At 34.8% G+C, this 11675-nt stretch overlaps 1 pseudogene; it reads left to right on the top strand.

The window, feature by feature from the left end:
- The first annotated feature begins 9705 nt into the window (after positions 1 to 9705).
- On the top strand, positions 9706 to 10982 carry LOC109183801 (annotated as a pseudogene).
- Positions 10983 to 11675: the final 693 nt, after the last annotated feature.

Consider the following 11675-nt stretch of genomic DNA (forward strand, 5'->3'; position numbering starts at 1 on the left):
GTCCATATTGTTTTTGATATGTGTTGGAATGTGTTTGGACTCAATTTTGGGTAAAATAGATGAATTCCCGGGTTGGGAAAGTGCCAAGGAACTTGTGTACCAGCGGGTAGTTGGTGGGGGAACGAACCCCCACCTGACCACCCGCCGGTACGGTCACTTGTACCAGCGGGTGGCCGGCGGGTGGATGACCACCTGTCGGTGTACCCGCTGGTACAAGGTCGTCCGAAGGCGGGCAGACGGCGGGTAGTTGTCCACCCGCCATTCCGCCCGCTGGTACGGGCGGCGTGGTGTGTCGTTTTCCCCCGTTTGTTGTTTCCACGTGCCTCATTTGATGTTTGGAAGTCTAGTTTGATGTTTCGGGTACCGTTTTAGGAGTTGTGAGTCTTGTTTATTGCATGTGGTTCAAGTTGGTATCCCGTTAGCTTAGGATGAGATTTGTATGTTCCCTTGAGAGCCTTGTGCCTTCCCCTTGTTGTGGCATCATGAATATTGAGTATTGGTATTAAGTATTTATCAATGTTGAGTGTTACTATTGAATGTTGATTGTTATGTTGTTGTGCTTGATGAGAAAAGAGATAGATTGGTGGAAAAGAGATGTGATTGGTGGAAAAGATATGTTGGGGGTTTGGCACTGCGAGTGCTCGGTTATTGTGCTATAGGCACAGACCATTTGATTATTATGCTATAAGCACAGCTCATGTTATGTAACGGCACCGCGGTGCTATCAGATTGGTAGTCTTGTTGGTGGTATGTAGCAGGGGAGCATGAGTGCTCCGGAGGGATAAGGGGGACGATATAAGGGTGGCCTGGAGGTACAGGTTGGAACTGAAATAAGGTTGAAGAGGCGTGCAGGTTGGAACTTGGTATAAGGTTGGATAGTGGACGTGTGTATTGTTATTGCTTGTTATTTCCAAGTCTTATTATCGTACTGTCTTGTGGTTTTACGTTGCATGCTAGTACCTTTATGTTGTTTTACACTGTTAAGTCTGTTGGTATGCCTTGAGTCTCGATCTTGGTTTTAAAGCTAGAGTTGTTCAGGATTATATATGTATCCCTTGGTCTCAAAATGGTTTTCTTATATTTACCTATATTGTACTCAACGTGCGGGAGTGGGTTACTCAGCATTATTCGCTGACGGTTGTTACACAATATGTTTTTCAGGTACTGATCAGTAGCTTCAGAGCGCACTAGTTAGACTCGTGGATTTAGCTTAGATAGCTCTATTATTATATAGATGGCCTGTGTGTCTTGAATTGTATTCGAATATTGATTTACGGATTATGCTTGTTTAGTTAGTTTAGCCTGTGCATCTAGGTTCTCAAACCTAGATGTGACATAGCACCCCGACACGTATGCTTAGCTTCTGCTCTGTTTAGTTAATAATTATAGATTCGCCTTTATTTCATAAGCTTTAAATGTTTTTAAAAATTAGGGGTGTTACAATAATCTTGAGGGGATGTCTGGTTCAAGAGATACTCTGCGGTGCTGGCAATTTGTACTTTGGCTTCTCCTATGATGAATGGGTATGCTAATCAGCTTGTGTATCACCATTTCGAGGACGTTGATGAGATCAAGAATCTCAACTGGTGTAGGTTTGTCGTTGAGTGTTTGGATGACAGGCATGCGAAGTGCATTCTGGATCCAAATCAGCCCTTTTCCAGTCCTACTATATTCTTATTGGTACGAATTATTTCTTTAAAATATTTTGTATTCTACGTTCTGTTATTATGTTTTCTGGGTACGAGTCCCTGATATTTATCATTTTCAGTTGTTGTATGTGGATAGGGTAGTACACTCAGAGAGAGTTGTGCCCCGGGCGATGCCAGCACTGCGAGGTTGGACTACAAGTCTTTTAAAGACCAGGCAACTATTTGAGTTCAGGATGGGCGGCTTTGGTCGCAGTGAGGTGGTGGGACCATACATTTCGGATGCTGCCCGGTTAGATCCGATTGCTAGAGATGGTTCCAACCCGCAGGTATTTTTACCCTACTTTCCCTTCACCGATTAGATTCGTTGTGGGTGTGTGCGTGTCAATTTAATTCGATTACTAAGGTTGCAGTTTATCTTTTTTGTGGATCGGTTTAGGCAAGTGATACACGATGGGGTGTCAATCCACCTGATGTTGTTGCTACAGTTAAGGTAATATTTTCTATTATTAAATAATATATTGCGTGGGGGGATTCGTGTTCTTGTCTGTGCATAGGGGGTAATCGGTTGGTGCGTAGTACTGTTTCGGTTTTTTTTTTTCTTTTTTTTTTTAAGTTCTTGCACGCGCTTTACTTCAAACACGTTAACGCCGTCATTCTTTTACTAGAAGCACACTAACAAGCTACAGCAATCTTTTGCTTGCCCCATCCATGAACACGTTGGTTATGAACACACATTTGGCCATGCGGATTGGGGAGACACAATAATGTGCAAAAAAAAAAAAAAAAGCATCTGAAAACTCAAAACCTTGACGCACACGCTCAAACGCTTTCCATGCACAGCCCCACGTTATTTGTATTTAAGCACACAAACAATTAAACCACATCCATTTATTCAATAACCCACACGCGCATTCCACCATTGAACACTTATGCCGTTTACAGTTCTATGTAATACAGAGAAAACAAATATTCATGGGGGAATGCATACATTAAGACTTCACATTTATTGAATGAAAGTGTATCATAAACCATCACTTTGTCACACCAAGTTTTAATAACACCAACAAAACAGTAACGCACAGACCTGCACTTAGAATTCTAATACCATATCTACTTTTGCGGACAGCTTCGATTATTGTGCCCGGTTGCCAAGCCACATGTTTTGCAGGTACGTTTTTTCATACTTTGCTCCTGCATTGCAATCTGTTTAGCAGACCTCATTCGTTTGCCCGAGCCTTTGTTGTTTGACATTGGTGGTGGGTGCACAGTGACTGTCTCAGGTGCCGGAACGCCACAGTACGACTCCATAATCACTCGTTTCCCTTTATCTGCAGCCCCTTGTTCTTCTCCGCTCTCGCACCATGCTGCCTCTAACTCCTCGAGCACATGACTGATCTGTTGCAACTTCAAAACATTCCCTTAAGCCAGGCCTAAACACCTGTAAAGCGTATTTATTACATTACTTTCTTCATTATTGCCATGTGTCGTAGTTTTGCCTCACGTGAAAACTCTTCGTTTCCACTGTCGGAGACGAAGAGTATCTTCGTCTCCGGCCATGGAGATTCTTCGTCTCCGGCCATGGAGACGAAGAAACCGGCCAGAATCCATTTTTTTTAATTTAAATAATTAATTTTTAAAATTAATTTTTTAAAAAATAATTAATTTGGAAGGATGACCTGTTGACTTGTTGGAAACCTTCAAATTGGAAGAATTGTTTGAATTTGATTAGTTTAGGGACCTAATTGTTGGTTTTTTAGGTTCAGTGGCCTAATTGCATTATTGTGTGCAGTTCGATTGCCTATTTGACCTTTATTCATTTATTCTTAATTAATAAATCATTAGTTTCTTGATTAGGAGTTGGTTAGGACTTTTGATGTGTTTATAAATGTTTAATTTTATAATTCTACTCATTTTCAAGAAAATAAACCAAACACACCAATACAGTTTTCTAGAATACAACCAAACACTGGAAATGAAAATGTTTTTTGGAAAATGACCCATTTTCCAGAAAACATTTTCCAAAAGTCATTTTCCTTCTTTCAAAACGGACCCTTAATTAAGTCTCTTTTCTATATTATTTCCTATTTGTCATCCATCCATATTAAGGTGTCATCCTTTAATTGATCTAAATAGCAAAGTGAATCATTATTTTTATTCATTTAACTTTTTTTAACCAATAAAATTTGTATACATAGCGAGAATTATACTCTATGAAAATATATATATTATATATTTTTTCATTTTTTAAATATAATTTATTTTTATGTGTCTATATATATATATACTAGTTTTTTTACGCACTTTGTGCGAATGAGATAATGCCCAATAATTATTTTTAAATAAGTATTTCAAAGTATATCAATGCAATATTATATAGGAGATTTTCATGCATATGTAAATAAATGTTGAATTTGTTTATTTAAATCGGTAATTTAAAGTATATAAATGCAAGATAATATATGAGAGATTGATTATAATTGTCACTAAAATAAATGTTTGCAACTTTGTAATAACGCTAGTCTAAATACTTAGTTTTAAAGCGATAGTCTAAATAAATACTACTTTTGGTTTAAATTTCTCTAATTCTTCTTAATTCTTTTTTGGGTAGCATTGTTATTGTTTTCATCTTCAGTACATGTCCTCTTTTTTTTTTTTATTGGTAGTGTTTCATGTGCAATTAGGTTACTGGTAGCAGCATAAAGGGATTCAACATGCAATGAGATTATGGTGTAGGAAGTTTTAGATTTACCTTGCTGTGTATATGACTGAGATTTTAGTTGTAATATGAACTCTTTAGCGTACAAACACCTATTGATATTTAGTAGTGGTAGTTTTTTTCCTACATGTTTCATGTGTGTCGCAGGTTATCATGTGAAAGTATTGAACGAAATATTAATATTTATTATATATATATATATATATATATATATATATATATATATATATATATATATATATATATATATAACATGTTTTGTATTATAACTTTGATATTTAATTACAAGATAATGTAAAAAAGAAGACTATGAACAATGTAGTGAATATAATAAATTAATAAATTTGAAGGTAAGGAATTTTGAATTGTATAAAATAAAGATAATATAACTAATGAAATTATATTTCTTTTAAATTTTTTTATAATGAATAATTTTTTTTAAATAAAGCATTATAGACATTTAATTCTAAATTAATTAAATGCATATGTATTATTTTTTGTTGTAGCCACTAATTCATTTAATTAATAAGAGTAATAAAGTGTCGTACATACTTTTCTTCAACAATAATGAAATCAATGATTTTTTTTTAATTTCCATTCCTTGTTGAGACAAATTGTTTTTTGAGTTTGTCCATAACAATTGCTACAATTGCTTTTAATAGAGGATGATAATAAATAATTCAAAATATATAGTTACAATAGATATTAATATAATGATATAGTAAAAATTAGCTTACAGATTTTTTTAGAAGTCTTCATGCATTGATAAAATTTTGATGTGTAAACTTGTTCAATTGGAGCTAGTAGGATGTTAACATTGTCAATTATTTGAAAATTGATCCTACCGTTTTAGAGTCCATGTGTAATTGTATTTATGATCAACAACTTTGTAGTTAGGTCGCGCAGGCCTGACAATGATGTAAGAACATTGTCCGATAAAAAAATAATAGTATAATATTAGTAATGTAATGTACAATTGTACCATTATAAAAAAAAATACAAAAAAAATATTAATACCATAATGGCCTAAATCATTCCAATAATGCAAAAGCATAATTGAAATATTAAGTTTTGTTCTAAATAATCAGAAGAAGATTAATTAAAAAAAAAAAAAAAGCTTAACATAAATTTTTTTTTTAATAAAAAAATTCAAGAAAATCAAATAATTTTAAAGTAGTTCCTGATTTATAATATTTGATGCTCAACTTTGAATGCTATGTATTTAGTTGAGCTAATTATTTGACCAAAGTTTATGTTAAATCTTATATTATATATTTTTTAAATACATTTTAACATATTCATAATATATGTTTAACAATTATGTCAATTATACTTGGGATGAGGTTCGAACCTAAGACCTTATATAAATTAAGAGTATGTTAATTATAATAAATAGTTAACGGAATATATGTTTAACAATTATGTCAATTATATTTGGGATGAGGTTCGAACCTAAGACCTTATATAAAGTAAGAGTATGTTAAGAATAATAAATAGTTAACGGAATATTCCGTTACTAAAGTTTAAACTAACGGAATTTAGGGTTATTTAAGGGAAGAAAATATTATAATAGAGGGTAAATAAGGAAAATCATTAAAAGATACTAAAATCAAAATAATATGGACCATTCATTTTAAGAAACAATTAGTACCGACATTTTTTTTGTTCCAGTTAAGGGCCTAACATTATTCGCTCTTATTAGATTTGTATTTGTATTTGTAGATATATATATATATATATATATATATATATATATATATATATATATATATATATATATATATATATATATATATAGTGGCGGGCTTAGGTGAGAACAAGATCCAGGAGAGAACTAAGAACTAATAGCAGTCGTCCACGTGTCCATATTCAACGAATCAGATGTAATTTTAAAAAATGACGTGATGGCATTTTCGTATATAACTCGAACTTTGGTGCAAGTAAAATGTGTTAAAAGTGCAAGTAACTGGTGTAAGTTTAATTTGCAAGTAAAACGTGCAAGTAAAATCACTTACAAGTGCAACCATTTTCATTAAATAGTGCAAGTAATTTACCTTGTTAATATTCGTGCATCTAATGATGAAGTCTTTCACATAGGTGTACTTAATGATAACGTTTGGTGCAACTAATGATAACGTTAGGCGCACTTAATATTGATGCTCAGTGTACATTATTTGTTGCACTTGTAATACATTTTACTTGCACTTGTAATACATTTTACTTGCACTTAGGTGCACTATATGAAATTGTTAATTTCACTTTTAACACAATTTACTTGCACTTCGATGTTCAATTATTTACAAAAATGCCACCTTATTTTTTAAAAAAAATCAGTGTTTTTGATCCGTTAGATCTGGACATGGACGGCTGTGAGTAGTTCTTAATTCTCTCCTGGACAACATGTTCTCACCTGAATGGCCTCCAGTGAGATCACCTAATAAGATGAGATCATGCAACCATTAAAAAAGTTAGAATTGGTGGATAGGATTAAAAGTCAACTAGCATTTAATTAAGGATTGTTTTTAAAAAAGAAGGGTGAAAGAGTAATTGTATTATGTTGGTTAATTTTAGTTATAATTAAAATAGAATATTTACCATAATATAAGAGATCCTATTAATCTAAATAATTAATTATATTCAGAATTATATTATGAATTCTGGGTAATTCTAGGCCGAATTAATACTTTTGTGGGTGTGTGTGTTTGTCTTACATAGCGTGTGCATATTCCGGTGTGTGCGTTTGTGTTACATGGCGTATGCATGTTTTGTGCACACACCATTGTGGTGTGTGCTTTTACTTTTTATGGGCATGTGCATAACAATGTATGGGTGTGTGTGCATGATTTTACTTTTTTATTTTTTAACTGCCTACATATGTATGGCCACGTTTTAGGAGTAAGTGTGCATTGGTGTGGTATGGTTTGTGCAAATATCAAGCTCGGAAACTTTGCCCCATGTCGTGTTTTTTTAAAAAAAAAAAAATTGTGATTCGGTATGTGCGTAGCTTGGTTCGGGCGGGTGCGTGGGTTGTTTTCTTTTTGGGATGTGCTCTTTTATTTGAAATACATAACGAACAAAATCCAACTACATGAATATGATTTTTGTATACACGTTTGTATTTTTGAGTGGATAGAAAGTGCATAGTACATATCGGGGTGGATACGTTATACACACGCCCCAAAGAAGTAATGCACATACCAAAACTTCAAAATTGTGGGGGTGAGGGAAGTGAGACATGCACACGTCAAGTATCACAAACGCACACACCCATGGACATATTAATCCATCTCAGAATTCAAAATATAATTAATTATTTAGATTAATAGGATCTCTTATATTATGGTAAATATTCTATTTTAATTATAATCAAAATTAAACACCATAATAAAATTACTCTTACACCATTTTCTTTTAAAACTATCCTTAATTAAATGCTACTACCTCCATCCCATTTTATGTGTCTTGGTTCGATTAACGAGGCTTGACTGAAGTTATTTTTAATCTAATTTTTCATAATATTAAATTTAGTATTAGTATACAAAATTTATATATTTAAAAAGTACCATGCAGTGAAGGCATGATAGAAATTTGATGATTATAGGAAGAGTCCATTGAGGGTTGTGTGGAAATGAGGAGCTATTTATTCGGTTTTACCAGGAAAAAAAAAGAGAAAACAAACGAATAAAACAGAAAAAAAATGTTAAAAAAATGAAAAAAAAAATAAGATGAAATTAGATTTTGAAAGTTGTTTTGAGAGTTTATCCATGAAAAGGATGAGGGAGAATGAAGCAATGATAGCTTGTTTTGGTAGAATTCATTGTATTGGTAGAATTCATTCTGAGGAATTACAAATTTTGAGCTTCAATCACAACTATCTCCTTAGGCTTGAATTACTATTCTTCGCATCTCTTGAATAATTTATGCATTTAATTATGATTATTGGCTAGAGTTTTAATTAGGGATTTGTATTAGCCTAAATTAGATTAATTGACTATTCTTCATGTGTTGATTCTTCTAATTTCAGTTAAATAATTGAACTTGATTATATTTATTTTATGTATTTTAATTGTGGATTGTGTGACTGGCCATTGCATATTTTCCATTATTAGGGTTCATAAGAAGAACTGACAGGTGAATTTTGAACCTAGAATTCGTAAGATAAACACAATTGACCTAAACTAGACATAGCTTTAGGTATTTGTGGTGATATTTGATTGTTGCTTAATGGGTTCAATTAATGTTGGTGAGATATTGACGGATGATCACAGTTAATTGGATACAACCTAGTAGCTCGACTGAGTATTAGGATATATTTGAAGCAATCATCACTATAGTCATAAGAATCAATACTTAGGAGAGTTGGTTAATTATCTAATAGGTGAACCCAAATCCCTAGTCTTCTCTCAATTGGAATTTGCTTTGCATTAAATTCATAAAATATTATTTTTAATTACATTAATTCTATTTGTTGGTTTTAGGGTTTTTGAGCCCAGGGAGGTCCAACACAACCTTGGCTGGTGGATTCACCTTTCAACAAAAGACCTGAGGAAAAGCAACAACAGCAGTAAAGAAAAATGGTGTCTCTCTATTATCTGGGCATGGACTCGCCCGTTTTACATTCGCGGAGGGGCCTTTATATAGTAGGCCCTCCTCTAACCGAGTTAAAGCACATTAAAGGGCTACTTAAGGCTAATTACATCTTGGAGTCGTTGGTTTCGTTACCGGGCTAGCCAACGGCTCTTTTGGGCCTCTCAATGACTCGTCTGGTCAAACCCCTTAAATGCTGCTGTTAATGCCGAGCAACGGCTTCTTGCCGAGTCGTTTCCTCAACCTGGGCCTGGGCCGACTCCTGGACTCGGCCCAGGCCTCCGTCAGGCCCTGCCACTGGTCCAAACCTTTATCCGCTGGGCCATGCCTCAACCGCTCTGGGCTCTTCAATTATTCATGGACTTTATCTTTTGGGCTTGTTCTTCTTGGGCCGGGGTCCACACCCCATCACTATTTATTTGCACTTCTCCTTATCAACAAATTGATTATTCAAGATAACAGTTAATAGTGTTTTTTGTGGGGTCGACCCTGGAATACTCCAAAAATTTATACTGAGATTGACTCTGTGCGCTAGCAGATTATAGCAATCATATATATATATATATATATATATATATATATATATATATATATATATATATATATATTCATATCATATGAATATATATATATATATATATATATATATATATATATATATATATATATTCATATCATATGAAAACACTTCCCTATGTGAGAACGTGCGAACAAGCATGAATGCACACAATATGTACATAGGTATGCGTTCAAATGAGAACCAGTCTTTCCATGCTAACGGCTAAGCTGCCAACTTCTGAAGGAATGCATCGTATGTACTATATGAATGCACAACAACTAAGCCTAGACATGTCGGGAGGACGTGAGTAAATTGTGAAGTGTAGTAATTTTGGTGCATTCATATAGTAGTTTTGGTTCATTCATATAGTGGGTACAGTGCATTCATGTAGTAATTAAGAAACTAGAGTAGTTGTTTTACATTCATGTAGGAGGAAATTTCAATTTTGGTCCTATGACTATAGGGGTCTTGTTAATTTCAGCCTTGACTTTCAAAAATGTCAATTTAGTACCTTGACTATGCAATTTTTATCAATTTTGGTTACTCAGGCCAAATTTCGCCGAAAACCATAATCCTTCATTTAGTCTATAATTTGAGGGGCAAAATCGGCTTTTGTAGTCTTATCCGCATTTGAAATCGCAGAGCTCCTTATCCACAGATACCACCATATCTCCATCACCATCTTCATCTTGAAACCACCTTTCGACCTCAAAATCACCTATTTCATCCAATCTCGCAAAGGCAACTGAAGTTCATGACACTCCCCGTAGATGAGTTGAACCCCATCGATTCCACCAACATTCCCACTCCTTCGATGATCCCTGTCAACCCTTTCAAGCCTCGAGTCAGAGAATGCGTTCAAGGAACCATCCGAACTATACGCCTGGGCGGATTCGTAATCGACATGTTGTTCACGACCATGATTGACGTGGCCAACGAATTTGGAGATCCGACCTATGTGTTATACACCTCCGCCGCCGCCGCGCAGGGCTTCCACTTGCATATGCAGCGAATCACCATCGACGATTTAAGAGGGTGCAAGAGGGATCTCAATATCCCAACTTACGCCAACTCTTTCCACCCCCCCCCCCCCCCCAACTCGATCCCCTCTGCTCTGCTAGACAAACACGGTTTCGCAATGTTCCTCGCCATATCCAAACTCATCAGTGCGACAAAGGGTGTTATTGTGAACACCTTTCTTGAACTTGAATCCCACGCAATCAAAATCGTCTCCCACAACCCAAACTCCCCACCTTTATACCCCGTAGGACCTATACTAAACCTGGCCGACGCCAATCAAGGTAGCCAATAGATTTTGGAATGGCTGGACGACTAGCCGGAGGGTTCGGTGGTGTTCCTTTGTTTCGGGATACTCGCGCTGCAAAACTCTCACGCATTCACGCTGAACCAGGTTATACTATGCTTAATTCGAACTAGACTGCAAAAGATAATTTTGCCCCTAAAATTATAGACTAAATGAAGGATTAAGTTTTTCCGACAAAATTTGGCAGGCAATTTAGTCGGAGTGATTAAAATTGATAAAAATTACATAATCAAAGTACTAAATTGACACTTTTAAAAATTATGAACTGAAATTAACAAGACTCCTACAGAATCAAAATTAAAATCTCCTCTTCATGTAGTGCTTAAGGGAATTACTTCAGTTTGCAAGTTGGTATTGAAAGACCGATTCACTCGACCTATATATATTTATATTATAAACACATTGACCAACGCGTACACCCTACGCTCCTTAACCACCAGAAGACAGCAGTGCAAACTGCATAGGCCACTTCCCAAGAAGAATTACTACAGAGTACGTGTTGTTTTCTTTCAATGATGAACAAAATTTATTGATGCCAATTGGCATTTGGCAATTAGGAATAATTGGACAAACCCATCAACTATTGAAGACTTCCCAAAGATATTATTTACCTTTTAATAATTTATGAACACAAAATTTGTCTTCTTAAGATGAGAGTAGTAATATTAACACGAATGAGGTGTTGATGACTTGGTGCACATTTTGAACAGAGAGTTAAAGATGTTATGAAAATTTTCATGTGAAATAATTAATAACACAACAAATGTTGAGTTCGACTCCACTTGTTCATTTGTATATGAGAATTGCATTTATAACTTATAAGCACGCGCGCTAATGCAA

Source organism: Ipomoea nil, unplaced genomic scaffold (genome assembly GCF_001879475.1).
Source record: "Ipomoea nil cultivar Tokyo-kokei standard unplaced genomic scaffold, Asagao_1.1 scaffold1179, whole genome shotgun sequence".
Classification (NCBI taxonomy): domain Eukaryota; kingdom Viridiplantae; phylum Streptophyta; class Magnoliopsida; order Solanales; family Convolvulaceae; genus Ipomoea; species Ipomoea nil.